Source organism: Ctenocephalides felis, unplaced genomic scaffold (genome assembly GCF_003426905.1).
Source record: "Ctenocephalides felis isolate EL2017-DRISC unplaced genomic scaffold, ASM342690v1 CF-g0.4_SCAFFOLD_01508, whole genome shotgun sequence".
Classification (NCBI taxonomy): Eukaryota; Metazoa; Arthropoda; class Insecta; order Siphonaptera; family Pulicidae; genus Ctenocephalides; species Ctenocephalides felis.
In genome coordinates, this window is record NW_020537662.1 from 1 (window position 1) to 18,061 (window position 18,061).

Genomic DNA, 18,061 nt, shown 5'->3' on the forward strand with positions numbered 1-18,061 from the left:
TTTAAAAGAACGTCAACATAATTTGCAATTGATTATAGAAGTATTAAAATAATTCAATAAAAATGTATTGTAAATGCATTTTATCATACCTTGATTGTCTGATGGCTGACGTCCTTGAAGGCTCCATTAACCATTAATTTCAGAAATGTGATGCCACCAATTACCTTCAAGAAATTGGATTGTTTAATGATACCTAAACTATTCGCAAGTAATACAAAAAATCTTAATGAAAAAGAAAGCAGAATCAAAAGCAATTGAGTCAAATAGAAAGTAATTTTGCAAAATGGAGTATAATTTTAATTATGTAATAAATCCGAATTAAACCGTGCACAATTAACTGTTAACCACAAAATGTAGTCGTAAATCCGAACACGAAATATAATTTGCACAAGTACTACTCACCTGAATAATCAGGTGCTCTCCTGGAAAAGGCTCCACGTTATTTTTGGTGCTCCGATGTAATGTCCGATAAATTCGAAAGAATGAATTTTTTGACGGCTCTTTTCCGCCATGAAGCATAGATATATGTGAAGATGTGCAACTGCAGAGTGTGCAAGTGGCGCCAACAATCTTCAAGCGACTCTTTTGGTACTCATGAAACAGTCAAGGAGCTATATCTATGGTTATAGCGTAAAAATTAATATCGAAATAACAGTTAGAATAATGTAATTAAAAAATGAATTATACATGAGCAATGTTTTAATAAGTCACATTATGTATATTGCAGATTTCTTAAATCTGTAAATAAAATTTAACGTAAACAAATATTTTCAAACATAAAAATCAAGAAAAGTATACAATTAGTCTTAACAGAGTTTTAATTTGTCCTAGATTAGATTAGCAGATCTTTTAGTAAAGATCTGTGTTAATAAAACTTTGTGTGGGCAAAGTTTTATTTTGTTAATTAACATCCCTAAATTATTGTATGTTTACGAAAAAAAGTGGTTTAATTACAAAAAATCATCCCTAAAATTGGCAAGTCGGGTAAGACAGTAATTGTCAAAAAATATTTAAAAATTGTCTAAAAATTATTAGATAATATAGTAAGTTGTCTGAAATTGTTTAAAAATTGTCAGAAAATATAAATTGATTTAAACTATCTCATATCTCGAAATTTTTAAAATTGTACAAAAATATAAATTAAACAATAGTAATTAAAAATAATTAAATGCAATTAAATGTTTGAAAAATTAAAAGTTAATTGAAAATATAGTTAGAAAAATTAAAAATAGATTAAAAATAATTAAAAATAGTTAGAAAAATTAAAAATTTATTGAAAATAAAAATGTTTTGAAAAATTAAAAATTGAAAATAATTAAATATAATAATCAGAACATGCTTTAAATAATTTGAAAATGTTTTAAACTGTCTGAAAAGATTGTAAATGGTTTAAAAATATTAAAATATTGCTGTATAAAATATTTTTTAATCTGAAATGTAAATTGTTAGAATTGTTTAAATAAATAAAATAATGGTTTAAATAAAATAATGGTTTAAATTAAATAAAATAGTCAAATAGTTTAAAATAAATAAAATAGTCAAATAGTTTAAAATAAATAAAATAGTCAAATAGTTTAAAATAAATAAAATAGTCAAATAGTTTAAAATAAATAAAATAGTTCAAATAGTTTAAAATAAATAAAATAGTCAAATAGTTTAAAATAAATAAAATAGTCAAATAGTTTAAATAAATAAAATAGTCAAATAGTTTAAAATAAATAAAATAGTCAAATAGTTTTAAAATAAATAAAATAGTCAAATAGTTTAAAATAAATAAAATAGTCAAATTGTTCAAAATAAATAAAATAGTCAAATAGTTTAAAATAAATAAAATAGTCAAATAGTTTAAAATAAATAAAATAGTCAAATAGTTTAAAATAAATAAAATAGTCAAATAGTTTAAAATAAATAAAATAGTCAAATAGTTTAAAATAAATAAAATAGTCAAATAGTTTAAAATAAATAAAATATTCAAATAGTTTAAAATAAATAAAATAGTCAAATAGTTTAAAATAAATAAAATAGTCAAATAGTTTAAAATAAATAAATAGTCAAATTGTTTAAAATAAATAAATAGTCAAATTGTTTAAATAAATAAAATAGTCAAATTGTTTACAAAATAAATAAAATAGTCAAATAGTTTAAATTAAATAAATAGTCAAATAGTTTAAAATAAATAAAATAGTCAAATAGTTTAAAATAAATAAAATAGTCAAATAGTTTAAAATAAATAAAATAGTCAAATTGTTCAAAATAAATAAAATAGTCAAATTGTTCAAAATAAATAAAATAGTCAAATAGTTTAAAATAAATAAAATAGTCAAATAGTTTAAAATAAATAAAATAGTCAAATAGTTTAAAATAAATAAAATAGTCAAATAGTTTAAAATAAATAAAATAGTCAAATAGTTTAAAATAAATAAAATAGTCAAATAGTTTAAAATAAATAAAATAGTCAAATAGTTTAAAATAAATAAAATAGTCAAATAGTTTAAAATAAATAAAATAGTCAAATAGTTTAAAATAAATAAAATAGTCAAATAGTTTAAAATAAATAAATAGTTAAATTGTTTAAAATAAATAAAATAGTCAAATTGTTTAAAATAAATAAAATAGTCAAATTGTTTAAAATAAATAAAATAGTCAAATTGTTCAAAATAAATAAAATAGTCAAATTGTTCAAAATAAATAAAATAGTCAAATTGTTCAAAATAAATAAAATAGTCAAATTGTTCAAAATAAATAAAATAGTCAAATTGTTCAAAATAAATAAAATAGTCAAATAGTTTAAAATAAATAAAATAGTCAAATAGTTTAAAATAAATAAAATAGTCAAATAGTTTAAAATAAATAAAATAGTCAAATTGTTTAAAATAAATAAAATAGTCAAATAGTTTAAAATAAATAAAATAGTCAAATAGTTTAAAATAAATAAAATAGTCAAATTGTTCAAAATAAATAAAATAGTCAAATTGTTCAAAATAAATAAAATAGTCAAATTGTTCAAAATAAATAAAATAGTCAAATAGTTTAAAATAAATAAAATAGTCAAATAGTTTAAAATAAATAAAATAGTCAAATAGTTTAAAATAAATAAAATAGTCAAATAGTTTAAAATAAATAAAATAGTCAAATTGTTCAAAATAAATAAAATAGTCAAATTGTTCAAAATAAATAAAATAGTCAAATTGTTCAAAATAAATAAAATAGTCAAATTGTTTAAAATAAATAAAATAGTCAAATTGTTCAAAATAAATAAAATAGTCAAATTGTTTAAAATAAATAAAATAGTCAAATTGTTTAAAATAAATAAAATAGTCAAATTGTTCAAAATAAATAAAATAGTCAAATTGTTCAAAATAAATAAAATAGTCAAATTGTTTAAAATAAATAAAATAGTCAAATTGTTCAAAATAAATAAAATAGTCAAATTGTTTAAAATAAATAAAATAGTCAAATTGTTTAAAATAAATAAAATAGTCAAATAGTTTAAAATAAATAAAATAGTCAAATTGTTTAAAATAAATAAAATAGTCAAATTGTTTAAAATAAATAAAATAGTCAAATTGTTTAAAATAAATAAAATAGTCAAATTGTTTAAATAAATAAAATAGTCAAATTGTTTAAAATAAATAAAATAGTCAAATTGTTCAAAATAAATAAAATAGTCAAATTGTTCAAAATAAATAAAATAGTCAAATTGTTTAAAATAAATAAAATAGTCAAATTGTTTAAAATAAATAAAATAGTCAAATTGTTTAAAATAAATAAAATAGTCAAATTGTTTAAAATAAATAAAATAGTCAAATTGTTTAAAAAAATTGAAAATAGTCAAATTATTTAAAAAGTGTCAAAAAATTCTAAAATAAAATCTCTCAATTTATACTGCATTAAAACATTTTAAAATTAATTGACAGTAAGATTGATAGTTGCAACATTTCTTCGAATTACATGTTGGGGTTTTATTTGGGGCCTCACGTGTTAAAAAAAGTCTGCGAGGAAGGATATGTGTAATTCCTACTCGAAGAACTTTTGCTCGTTAAGAGAAATAGAATTATGGCTAGCAAAATAAAACATCGAACCAGATGTTAACAAATCACAACATCTTAAAGAAACCACACAAGGCCTTATACTTGAATGACAAATCTAATAATGCATATAGATAGTGAACTAAATTGGAAAATGCACATAATAATGAAAAAGGAATAAATGGATTTAAAACTGAAGGTCCTGAACTGTCTCATAGGAAGATTGTGCAAACTTTCATTACAAAATAAGCTTCTCGAAGATAATTCCAATGGGATGCAGCTATGGGGCTACACCAGCACGAGCAATATTCTCATAATTTAGGGAGCCCAAAACAAAATACTGGGTGTGATTTGCAACACTCGATGGTTTATATAATCCATCAAGGACCTAAAAATTTCCAATAGAAGTCATTAAAAGCAGACGGTTGATTCTTCGAGAGGAATTGAATGTATATGTCAATCCCAGTCAGTCGAAAAACTAAAGAGCCCGAAGAGAAAATGGCTCAGTGATCAAAAGCTTAATTTTTTAAGAGAAATTTGATGCATATGTCAATCCCAGTCAGTCGAAAAACTAAAGGGCCGAAGAGAAAATGGCTCAGTGATCAGAAGCTTAATTTTTCAATACAAATTGGATGCATATGTCAATTAGTCGAAAAACAAAAAGGCCTGAAGAGAAAATAACCTAGTGAATTATCATCCACAACATAATTCATCAAGTTATTTATAATTACAATTTACTCATTTATTTCATTCCATTTCTTATCCTAAGGTTCCTGAACATTTTGGCATACTTTGGAAAAAATTATGTATGTGTGTGTGTGTATGTATCAAAAATGTTAATGTTTGAAAAAAAATAATTTTTGGTACGGGAAGTTCCAGCAATTTGTCTTAAGGCACGATGCTCTGCGCCCCACTAGTTTTATTTTGATTTTCAGCATCTTCACTTGTAACTTATAGGTTATGTTGTAAGAATTTAAACTATAAGTATATAGGTAACCGATAAGTATATGTATAACCTATAAGTATAAAAAAGATCTAAATTGGAAATCGATGCATTAAAATTAAATTGCAACTAAATCACAATAAAAAATCAGCACGAGCCTGTAAAACCGCGTGGTAATAAAATCATCAAAAATTTTGAGAAATCGACAATGGAACCTTTCAAAATGGCAAGAATATAATACAAATGTACACTGAATATCTATTACCCTACACAATATAATAATATGATCTATTACCATACCTTTCAATTATAACTCGATCCACCGCTAATGACTCCCAAGGGGGCTCCAGTTATCTTGCATCAAGATTGCACAAACCGTGTGTCACATTAAAAGCGACCAAACGCGAAATATTTCTTGCACAACTAACTAGCTACATTATTTCTAAAGTACTCACTTCTTGAACAGGTTTTCTTTTTTATGGCCATGTGTTTCCAATGGAGTCCCGAAAGAAAAAGAACTCAGACGCCTTCAACACACGGCTCTAAACACCGGATTAATAAAGTGTTGAAACGAAAAAATCACGGTACCAACATTCAAACAATCAGAAATTCTTCTGAGCAGGCATACCAACAGCAGAGCATTCATATATGTCAAAACATTTGTCGCAACTGTCGAAACTTAACCTCAATTTCTTATTTTGATGTTTAGTAATAATTTTTCATTTAGTCAGAAATTTGTTGCGATATTGGATTTTTGTTATGTTATGGTAGATTTTTTCGAAACTTTGGTCATGTCAAGATCAGAACAACCGTCGCCACAACACTTATTCAATGTTATTCAATCTTTGTTTTGTGGTTTAATATGAATTGAAGAACACTGGTAAACGTGAACTATTTTGTATGCACAAATTTGCTTGATCACAAAAATGTATAATTATGTAAGCCAAATACTGCTACATTTAAAATGGTGGTGGTATGCAATCAATTAGGCCTTTTACATTATTTTCCACTTTAATGAGGATTTTTATTTGTTTAAGTACAGAACTTAGCTTTACGAAATAAAATTATATAATCAGTTAAAATTTATATAATTAAACTTTCCAAATATAAAATATCAATTACTTAAATTAATGGCTAGATATTTATATATTTCAAAAGGATTATTATGGAGGAAGTGAATTAATTTTTATTACTCCAGTTCATTGTCTTAAAATGTATTTTATTTTGAGCTTATTTTAATAGATTCTCTTATTGAAATGTGAGAAATATTTTATATTTCTTATATAAAGTTCATTTCTATATACAGATAATTTATCTTCATGTAATTTCAATTACATGACCTCGTATGCAACTTTTAAATAAACATTACGAAACATCTCAATGATTAATTAATACAATCATTTTAGGAGTTCATTTTTTATACTTAATATGAATTATCATTTTGAAATTTACTTTTTAATATTAAAATTTGTTTGAGCTTTATAAAATTAGAAAGAACAAAGTTAGGCATATGAATTCAAAGAAAAGATTTAATAAAAAAATTTATTATATAATACTTAATTAATGGTTCATAGTATGAAAAAATTTTCATTGTATGAAATAGTCAATCATATTAAATTCAAAATGTCTTCCACTTTTTGATTGTAAACTAGTAGTTTTATTTTATTCCTAACTAAAGAAATATGAATTTAAGTGTGATCTAATCCATATGTCCTTTACCCCCAGGAACACATGCTCCAGCAGAAGCTGCAAACCCTCGCCGGACCAGTGCTGGATCTCCCTCCCCTAGACATGGCAGAGGTTAAATTCACAGGCCGTGGCAGGCTCTATGTTGGCAATCTGACCAACGACGTTACAGAGGAAGAAATTATCAAAATGTTCAAACCCTATGGAGAAACCAGCGAACATTTCATCAACAAGGAGAATTCATTCATTTGGATTCATCCGCATGGACTACAGAGTCAATGCTGAGAAGGCAAAGCGTGAATTGGATGGCAGCATTCGTAAAGGAAGGCCTCTGAGGATTCGATTTGCACCCAACAGCACTGCCATCAAGATTAAGAATCTCACACCGTGGGTTTCGAATGAGCTGTTGTATAAGGCGTTTGAGATTTTTGGACCGGTGAGTAATAAAAAATGTCTCAGATTTTTTATTCTTCTTGTTAACATGTTTATTTGCAGACAAATAGTCTAAATAAAAAAACAATTTATTACAGTTTACAGTTTAGACATTTATGGGTCATCATTCAATGTTTTTAACAGGCTCAGCGAACTTTCAAAGATTACAATTTCTTAATATTTTTTTTTATAAATAACATTTAATTTATATTTATTATTAATGGATTAGCACAAATGATCTTAGCAGTATGCCCTATTATAAATAATGTTTTTTTTAAATTTGTTTCAAATTTCAATTTTTAAATTTGACTACATAACTTCAATTATATTTGATAAATTTATTATCATTTATAAATTTATTAGACTACATGACTTTATTCTATATAATTTTTTTTTTAATTAATTTTATAACTTCTTTTTTATTAATTTTCCAATTTCTGATTTTTCTTTTAATTTTTTGCAAATTTTAGATTTGACTACATTCATTCATTACAAATATAAATTTATTTTATATTCCTTATAATATTTAGAATCATTTCAAAATTTTTTTCACAATTTCTGATTGTTTCTAAAATTTTCTCAAAATTTATCTTTGTCTATATTTTTTTTTAATTTCTCATTTGAAACTTTTGTTCTATTTTCTTCAAATTTTAAATTTTATTGCATAACATTATCATTTATATACATACACACACACACACATATATATATATATATATATATATATATATATATTTATGTATTTTATATCCCTTATATTATTTAAAATCATTTCAAGAAATTTTTACAATTTTCTAACCTTACTTTTTTCAAAAATTAAAGTCTCGTTGGATTTGATTGCATAATTTACTATGATTTTTAAAATTTATAACTCAATTTAATTAAATTGATATAATTAATATAATTATATTATACTGTTTAAAAATTTATTAGAAATTTTTCATTGTAAATTACTTTATCTACATATTTTTTTTAGTTTCTACTACGTATCTTTGTATTGTTATCGATTTTTAAAATTGATCACATTATCAATTTCAAAATTTATTGCAAGTTCTGTTTTATCTATTTTTCTATCTAGTATATAATATTTTAAATTTATATAATATATTTATGTAGTCAAATCCAAAAAAACTAAAATTTAAGAAAAGGTGTAATACTTCAATGTTAATAATTTGAAATTTTATTAAATTTCTGATTTGAAACTTTTGATCTTATTTTTTGAAATTATAGATTTTTATTGGATTTGACTACATTTATTCATTATATATATACAGTAGAATCCGATTAGTATGACGCCGTATATATTGACAACCGTTTATTATGACGTAATTTTAAAGGCAGTTTGGTTTCCATATGAAATTTCTTAAAAAAACAGCTGTCTAGTCGGATATGTTGACCTCGCTTACATTGACATTTCGCTTATAATGACCCATTTTTGAAAAAAAATTTGGTCCAAGTATAATGACCGACATGATTTTACACCTCCGATAACATAGAGTTCATGTTTTTCATTGCACATTGTTATGATATGGCACCACTGTGAACTACCCTTGTGTGTCAGGTCTCTATGTTGCACGAGATTCGCGCTATGGAAACTTTGGCAACTTCCGGCATGGACGACCTCGTGCAAAAAATAAGTAGGCTCATTCTTGGTGTTCGAAATTTGGAAGCGATAACATCTGCTATAATTTACTGAATTAGTAAAGTTCTATATTTTTTAATATTTTTACCCAGTAATTAAAATTCAAACGAAAATTACAGATTTTTTACATTAAAAAATGCATTGTAATGTCATATTTTTAATTAAATTTGTCAATTTGTTAGTATGTGTCATTTTTTACCTTAATTTTTGTATTAAATTACTGAAATTAATAACATATTTGCCAAAAATTGTTTTTTTTTTTTCAGTACGCTTAGTATGACGACCGCTTAATATGACGATTTTTCGCCGTCCCTTGAATGTCATACTAAGCGGATTCTACTGTATATATATTGTTGTACACCCCTGATATTACAAGTTCCTAACCACTGTCATAATATTAGATTCCTAACAAGTCCAGACTGAAATCTTAGAACCCTTGAGCTTTAGCTGATATTAACGGTTCATATTAACTTTTCTCAGACTATTGTGTAGTAGCTGACATTACACATTCTCTCACGAAATCATAAATCTACGTCGACAAATCTCAGGAAGATCTTATTATCGACATTCCGCCTAGTTAACAATTCTCACCAAGTTCGCATGAATAACATTTTGTTTAATCAGCTAAATTCATTACTTTGTCCTTTTCGTTGTATAGAACATTCGAGACAAATCCCCACTACGTTTCAAAGGATTTTAGTTTTAATAATTATGAAATAAATCAGTCTTAATCTGTCGGTCGCCGGGCAAACACTTCTCTTCTAATACCTCCGAGTTCCTTGTACTTAAAGTGAAATAAAGTGAAGTTTTTGAAATAGTCTTTTATTTATCAAGTATCTCAAGTATTTTCAGCAAGTGAGTTTTTCAGGAAAATCGGAAGGTCCAGAGCAACAACACCGATTTGCATATAGCGGCGCCAACAACCCTTTCTGTTCATCAACGCGGTGTCCAACATAATTATTTGGTGACAGCGGTGTTCGACTGCCCAGCATATTATTTGGTGACAGCGCTGTTTGACTCCCAACATAATTATTTGGTGACAGCGGTGTTCGACTGCCCAGCATATTATTTGGTGACAGCGCTGTTTGACTCCCAACATAATTATTTGGTGACAGCGGTGTTTGACTGATGAAGTAATATTCAAAATTTTTTGTGAGCTTGAAAGAACGGCGTTTGAAAAATAACTGCCAAGAGTGACAAAAAAAATATAAGGGTGCTACTTCAAACTAGGCAGTACATCGTGGAAAACTTTGCCTCCGAGGATAGCCTTGCCAAAAGTGGACGTAGTTGATGATCAGAAAACCGAAGACTCAAAATATTAAATAATTCAAGACCCGAAGTATAAAATAATTCAAGACCCGAAGTAATAAAATAATTCAAGACCCGAAGTAATAAAATAATTCAAGACCCGAAGTAATAAAATAAATCAAGACCCGATGTAATAAAATGAATCAAGACCCGAAGTAAAAAATAAATCAAGACCCAGGGTGATAAAATAAATCAAGACCCGAAGTGATAAAATAAATCAAGACCCGAAGTAAAATTTCCATGGATCGTATCAAGGAGAAACAAGAAAATCAAGAATCAAAAAACAAGAATTTTTCAACGAGAGACCAGGAGAAAAGGAGATATTTCATATCAAGAAACAAGAATAGATAAGTTCAAATATTATTTTTAAGTGAAAAATCAAAAGTGAAAAATCAAATCAAAGTGTAAACAAAAAGTGATACAAAATTATTGTTCAAGTGTTATAAAAGTTTAAGTGCATATTGTGCAATTTAAGTGAACCAAAAGGATATTCAATTGAAAAAGGATTACAACTCATTGTCAGTAAGCTTATTTTTTAATATTTTTTGTAAATTTTTGCGCTTCTGTTTTAATAGTTTTTCACATCTTTTCAAAAAATGAATGAACCAACTGATATTTCACGCGAAAGAAAATTAAATATTCAAACCGCCATTGCTTTAATCCCGAATTTCAATGGGGAACCTTCAAATCTTCCTTCATTCATTACTGCTTTTGATGCATTGTCGGTGGATTTGAGTCCATCAGAAGCGGAAAAATTGCTTACAGTAATAAAATTGAAATTAGACCCACAAATTGTTGCAAAAATCCAATTTATTAATTTTGATAAGTGGGAAGATTTAAAATGTTATTTGATTAAAGAATATGTTGCTAAACGACCAATTGCTAGTTTAATAATTGAATTAAACAATTTAAAACGAAAATACAAAGAAACAGTAAAAAGTTTTGGAGACAGAATTGACGAAATATTACGACAAATTCATTATTCGAACATAATTAGAGTAGGACATGACTATGCAAAAACAACACAAATTACATTCGAACAAGTAGGTATAAAAGTTTTTGAAAATGGCTTAACAGAACCTCTAAGAACTTTAGTCAAATGTTGCCGATTTTCTGATATCAAAGATGCTATTGACTTAGCTTTGCGAGAAGAAGCTTGTCAAAATTCATCAAATATTAGAAATGATCAAAATAATAATATAACATGTCACAATTGTAAAAAACGTGGGCATATTGCTTCGCAATGTTTCTTAAATAAAAGGAATATCGCTAATTCAAATAATGATAATCAAACATTTTGTAATTATTGTAAAAAACCGGGACATTTAATTTATGATTGTAAAAATCCCAATCGAAGAAATTTCAATATAAATCGAAACTATTATAACGCATCAAAAACTTTTATTACTCCTACCAACGAACACAGACAAAAATGTAACTATTCGTACACACATTCAGAAAATGCAACAAAAACCTCCAACACACATACTAAGAGTAAGTCAAACTGTGACGAAACCACAAATTCCCAAACCCAAGACTCAAAACCTTCAACAACATCAGACAACGATACTGTTACAGTACGTGAATTACAATCACAAATTTGCAATTCTTTTTTAATAAATAAAACCGACCAAAAGGAATTAAATTTCAAAAATGAAAATGTTTCATTACAAATTGAAAACAAAAATTTTTGCACAAAATCAATCAAAGATCAATCACAAATTTGCAATTCTTTTTTAATAAATAAAACCGACCAAAAGGAATTAAATTTCAAAAATGAAAATGTTTCGTTACAAATTGAAAACAAAAATTTTTGCACAAAATCAATCAAAGAACAAGATCCAAGATACGACAAACAGCAAGTAAAAGACAAAGACGAATTCAAAGAAACGCATGACAAAAATGCTTCAATTTTAACATCAAATAACGAAAAAGAACAGAAAGACAAAATTTTAAACGACCCACAAATTTCACAAACGCACAAAATGCACTCATACACAGATTTTACAAACAAACGTTCAGAATTACAAACAAAGAAAACAATCAAAAAAGTTGATGAACCAGAGGTAATCACAACTACAAACAAACATCGTTATCAACAAACCAACGCAAAGGAATCCTATGACAATAACGCAAAATACGGAAGATTTAAAAACGACGATTTAGAATTATTAACGGACAAAAACCCTTATGCAAGCAAATCCAAAAAGTCAATGCCTTTATTTAAAGATGCATACAGAGTTTGTGAGACAAATGATACAGACGTTCTAATGTTCAATCATTACCAATTTTTTTCATTTTTTTTTCTTTTCAACATATTATTTGGTCGTTGTGACAGCGGTGTTTTACTGCCAACATATTATTTGGTGAAAATGAATACAGATGTTCTAACGTTCAATCATTATCAATTTTTAATTTTAAATTTATTTCATTCTTATTAATTTTAAATAGTTGATTTATGATTATTAAATATAGCATAATAGATTATTGATAATCAATCATTAATTATTGATTTCAAAAAAATCCATTGTTGACTTATTGATTATTAGTTATCGATTATTGATTGATTGAATATTGATTATTAATTATTAATTATTGACTATTGATTATTGAATATTAATTATTGATTATTGATTATTGATTATCAATTGATTTTATTGATTTTTTTAATGTAGTATACAAATAGTAAACATAATTTTGATAATGATTCCTTGAATTAAATAATAATTGTAATTTTAAATTTACCTAAACAAATTCAAGTATTAATTTGAATTTTATTGCAAAAGTTAATGATTTAGTTAATGTTTAATGAGTAATTATCTCAAGTTTTAGGTAAATTTAGAAAATATCTTGAATAAATTTATAATTTTATAGAATTATTAGTTAAAGAAAATTGAACTTCCACATTTTTTTATTTTCAATTTAAATCTAAAAGCTAATTTAAGAATATCCAAGATTACTGTTCAAACGTATTGGGGATTGAAAATTTTTTTTTTTTTTTCCTTTTCGTGATATTTAATACTTTTTTAGTCAAATCTAATGAATTGTTGCGATTTTTGCTATTTATTTTTCTTGAATTGAATAATATTTTTTTTTCTTTTGGTGTCAGTTTTTTTACGGTAGCGCCGGGAGTCGCTACATTGGCGAGGGAGGTGTTGTACACCCCTGATATTACAAGTTCCTAACCACTGTCATAATATTAGATTCCTAACAAGTCCAGACTGAAATCTTAGAACCCTTGAGCTTTAGCTGATATTAACGGTTCATATTAACTTTTCTCAGACTATTGTGTAGTAGCTGACATTACACATTCTCTCACGAAATCATAAATCTACGTCGACAAATCTCAGGAAGATCTTATTATCGACATTCCGCCTAGTTAACAATTCTCACCAAGTTCGCATGAATAACATTTTGTTTAATCAGCTAAATTCATTACTTTGTCCTTTTCGTTGTATAGAACATTCGAGACAAATCCCCACTACGTTTCAAAGGATTTTAGTTTTAATAATTATGAAATAAATCAGTCTTAATCTGTCGGTCGCCGGGCAAACACTTCTCTTCTAATACCTCCGAGTTCCTTGTACTTAAAGTGAAATAAAGTGAAGTTTTTGAAATAGTCTTTTATTTATCAAGTATCTCAAGTATTTTCAGCAAGTGAGTTTTTCAGGAAAATCGGAAGGTCCAGAGCAACAACACCGATTTGCATATAGCGGCGCCAACAACCCTTTCTGTTCATCAACGCGGTGTCCAACAATATATATATATATATATATATATATATTATTTTTATAAAGCAATATAAGTTGATTTTTCTTCTAGTATCAATATACGTGGTCTAAGTACGCGGAATTACTAATAATTAAATTTCGCGGGTCTGGAGTGTCTGATTGTCAAAATTTTTTTTTTATTGTGTTGGTATACATGCCCCTAAAGTATGATGAAATTTTCAGCTATATTCACTGTTTACTTTGTCTGTGGTAGTCGCTAAGGTTCGACGTGTTTTTCTGAGCTCGGCGATTTTTACAATGGAAGAATTGAAAAGTCAAAGAATTTGTATTAAATTTTGCGTAAAAAATGAAATAAAGTGTTGCAAAGTGCAAAAATTCACCAGATATGGCTCCGTGTGACTTTTTCCTATTCCCAAAGTTGAAGAGACCCATGAAAGGACGGCGGTTTTCCTCGATTGAAGAAAATCGCTGAGAGTGCTCAAGGACATATCAAAAAGTGAATATCAAGGGTGCTTCGAAAATTGGAAAAAACGCTGGCATAAGTGTATTATATCTGGGGGGGACTACTTTGAAGGGGACCACATTAATGTAGACGAATAAATAAATATTTTTACCACGTATTTTATTAAATCTTTTTTTTTTAATTTTACTTTTAATTTGTTGAATGATGACACATATGCAATGTCAAAACATACATAGTTATTATATATTTATAATTGTTATTATTATTTAGACTAATTGACTGCAATTAAACATTCCAAAAATATATTTATATATTAATTTATATTACATGCACTTATGATGAAGTTAATTACCGTTTGAATATAATGAAAATATTATTTGGCTGCAATTTATTGTATCTGATAAAAGAAACAATATACTTAACACAATATTGTGTGTTGTATTGGCAAAAACTCAAAATTGTGTAAAATTTTAGATTGAACGTTGCATCATCACCATTGATGAAAGGGGCAAATCCACTGGTGAAGGCATTGTTGAATATCAAAGGAAAAATGGTGCTATGGCAGCAATTAGGCATTGCTAGGATAGATACTTCTTCTTAACTTCGTAAGTAGTAATTAGTAATATCCTTTTAAAAAAAATGATTACTTCCAATACTTAATTGGAAATATTCCATGATGATATTGTTTTGGTCCGTGTTTCTGAACCACACTGATTTTACTTTTCAAAACACTGAATTTATTTCACACCATTTTATTTGATCAAGCAAGTATCATGTTTATTATTTTATTTTAACCTAATTTTTATTTTTCAGTTCTCTTCGTCCGGTGATCGTCGAGCCCTTCGACTTTGTCGACGACATCGATGGCGTCCAGGAAAAGAACATGTTGAAGAAAAATCCAGAATTCTTCAAAGCTCGTCAGGCCGGTCCCAGATTTGCTGACATTGGTTCATTTGAACACGAGTACGGCACACGCTGGAAGCAACTGCACGAATTGTACAAACAAAAGAATGAGGCACTCAAACGAGAGATGCTAATGGAGGAGGAGAAGCTTGAGGCTCAGATGGAGTTTGCTCGCTATGAACATGAGACTGAAATAATATATATCATTAAAAACAGCATTGTTTCTTGTACATCGTTTGAACTTCCACAAGTTTGAATTGTGAGAGATGACTAAATATGCAAATTGATACAACATGATATTCCAGGTTCATATTAAGGTAAAACAAGTTTTTATCATTCTGGTTTTAAATTTTCAGCTCAATTCGATGACATCTTGGAGGGTGTTAAGAATTGTGTAGGGTTGGGAATCATTAAACATGTATAAATCATTCTTTGGTTACGTCTTTAATACGTGCAATAGATTTCTGACATTCATGTCGACTCAAATAAAATGTATTTCATTAAATTGAAATGCTATTGTTATATAATCTAACATACTTTATATTATTTTATATATCTTAAAATTTAATGTCTATTGTCCATGATCATTATAAATAATGATTCAAAAATTTCAATCTCAGGTTTTTAATGATAGTCCATAATTTTATTAGATAAATATTTTATTTAAAAATTTTGGAACTTGTGAAATTTTCCAAAATGCTTAAGTTGAGTTAAGAAATACGTATGTATATGAATATTTTACAACACGTTTTTTTCATTACATTTCTACAAATTTATAAAAGTTGAACATGAATATTTTATATAAAGAGTTTTTCATTATTTTCTAAATCTTTAAAAATTTATAAGATTTTGATGAATTTTTGTACCATATTTGAAATTTTTATCGTTTTTAAAAATATGTATACATATATTTATATGTGTATATACATATATATGTATGTATACATATATGTATATACATATGTGTAATACATTTTATTATATATATATATAATTTGAGTTTAAAGATCAGACTTTACATAAATAAAAATTATTCAAATTTTCAGGAGAGGCAACTTATCTAGGATTTATTTATCGTCCAGTAGGATTTATTTTTGTTTCTTTGAGTATTTATGATAGTCTTTGTAAACCTTCATGAAAAAAACGTACTTAAGTACACTAACTAATATATGTAACAGTGGAAATTCACCTAGGTATAATAAAATAGAAATGCAATTGCTGAATGTACCAACAAATTTAATATTTTGTAGTTTCAAATATCTTAGTTTTCAGTTCTCCGCAAGTTTTCAAAACAGCTGCTGTACGAAGTTTGGATACTCACGGGCTACTACTTTGGCTTGGCTTCATACAAAACGAAATAAGAGGTCAGCTTGTGTCTCAAATTAATTATTCCAGAGGTGAAATAATAATATAATTACAATTAATCAATACTGATAGTAATATATTAATGTTATATAATGGTTTATATTTTAAAGTCAATCATTATCTTATTTGATAGAATATTTCATGTGAATAGTCTATGATAAAGTTTTTGATGACACAAAATAAAACATTAGATTTTTTAAAAGCATACAGAATTTTGAAAATGCCTTTGATTTGATTTAGCGCTAACTGTTATCGCTAAGATTTTTTTTCATTAATTAAATTTTAATTAAATGGCATTGGTTTTATACTGAAAGATATAAATCGATGCAATTGATGTTATAACAATTGATATGTATTTATATATCATATATACATGTATCTATTTATATATCATATATACATATATATATATTTATATATAACGTATTAAGTGTATTGAAAATTAGATTTCTAACTGTTGAAGTAAAAGCGTATAAAGATATCAAATAGATTTATTTGTATATTCCATGTAAATAAATGCAAACATCAAATACCTGAAAAATAATTTTAATGATCAAATTCATGTAAAATAATAAAAAAATATCTTTGAACCTGTTTTAAAAACAATTGATGTCTGTGTTTAAAATTACATACTTTTTATTGATTATTTTACATTTGTACTTGAAAGTATGATTTATTTTACACAAATAGATTTTGAAATTTTTACGTCAAGATATATATGTACAGTAACAAAGTCTAGTAATATCTACCAAAAATTTATTTTACATTCATACGTTTTGGCTATAATCCTAGCCTTCATTCAGTGGAAACTAAAACAATTGACTAGGAATGAAAAGAAAAAATATATATATAAAGATTACAAAATACTTACTATTTGCGTTAAATTAGAATATTCAAATAACACATAGTATTCGGATATGGTAATGCATGCACTAACGTAATATAAACATTAAACTTGTGATTAAACAATATTTCACAAAATACTATCTTAAAAAATCACAAATAGATAGTGTGTAGTAATATATGTGTTGTTATTGTTGTAATGTTATGCCTGATTGCTAGACTTCGTTAATACATATGTCAACATTAAATTCAGAATTTTATATATATATATATATATGTGTATATATATGTATATATATTAAATGTATTGTAAATCTGCTTAACGTTTTAATATGTATTTAATTTTTCAAATCCGTTTTCAAGATGATATGTTTATACATTTATAATTAACTATTTTTGAATTTTTCTGTCAATATGTTAAGATACTCGATGCCTCAATCAAAAAATTGCAATATAATATATATTAGAAATATTTTGCAGCCCAATTGTCCAATTAAAAAAGAGGGCAAATATAAAAAAATGTTTATTAAACGTTTCGACACTTAATGTGTTTCATTAAACCGTGTAAAACAAACATAAAATTTATTATAAACACTAAAATTGTGTAAAAGAACATCATAACTAATATATAATTAATAAAACGACAAAATTAAAGAGAACATAATGCTCTAATTTGAAAACATGTGACTAAGCAATAGTACAGAGCAATATCAAGTT

General features: G+C 25.9%; 1 pseudogene; it reads left to right on the plus strand.

Annotated features, from left to right (window-relative positions):
- Positions 1–5,723: 5,723 nt before the first annotated feature.
- LOC113372013 lies at positions 5,724–16,527 on the plus strand (annotated as a pseudogene).
- The last annotated feature ends 1,534 nt before the right edge of the window (positions 16,528–18,061 follow it).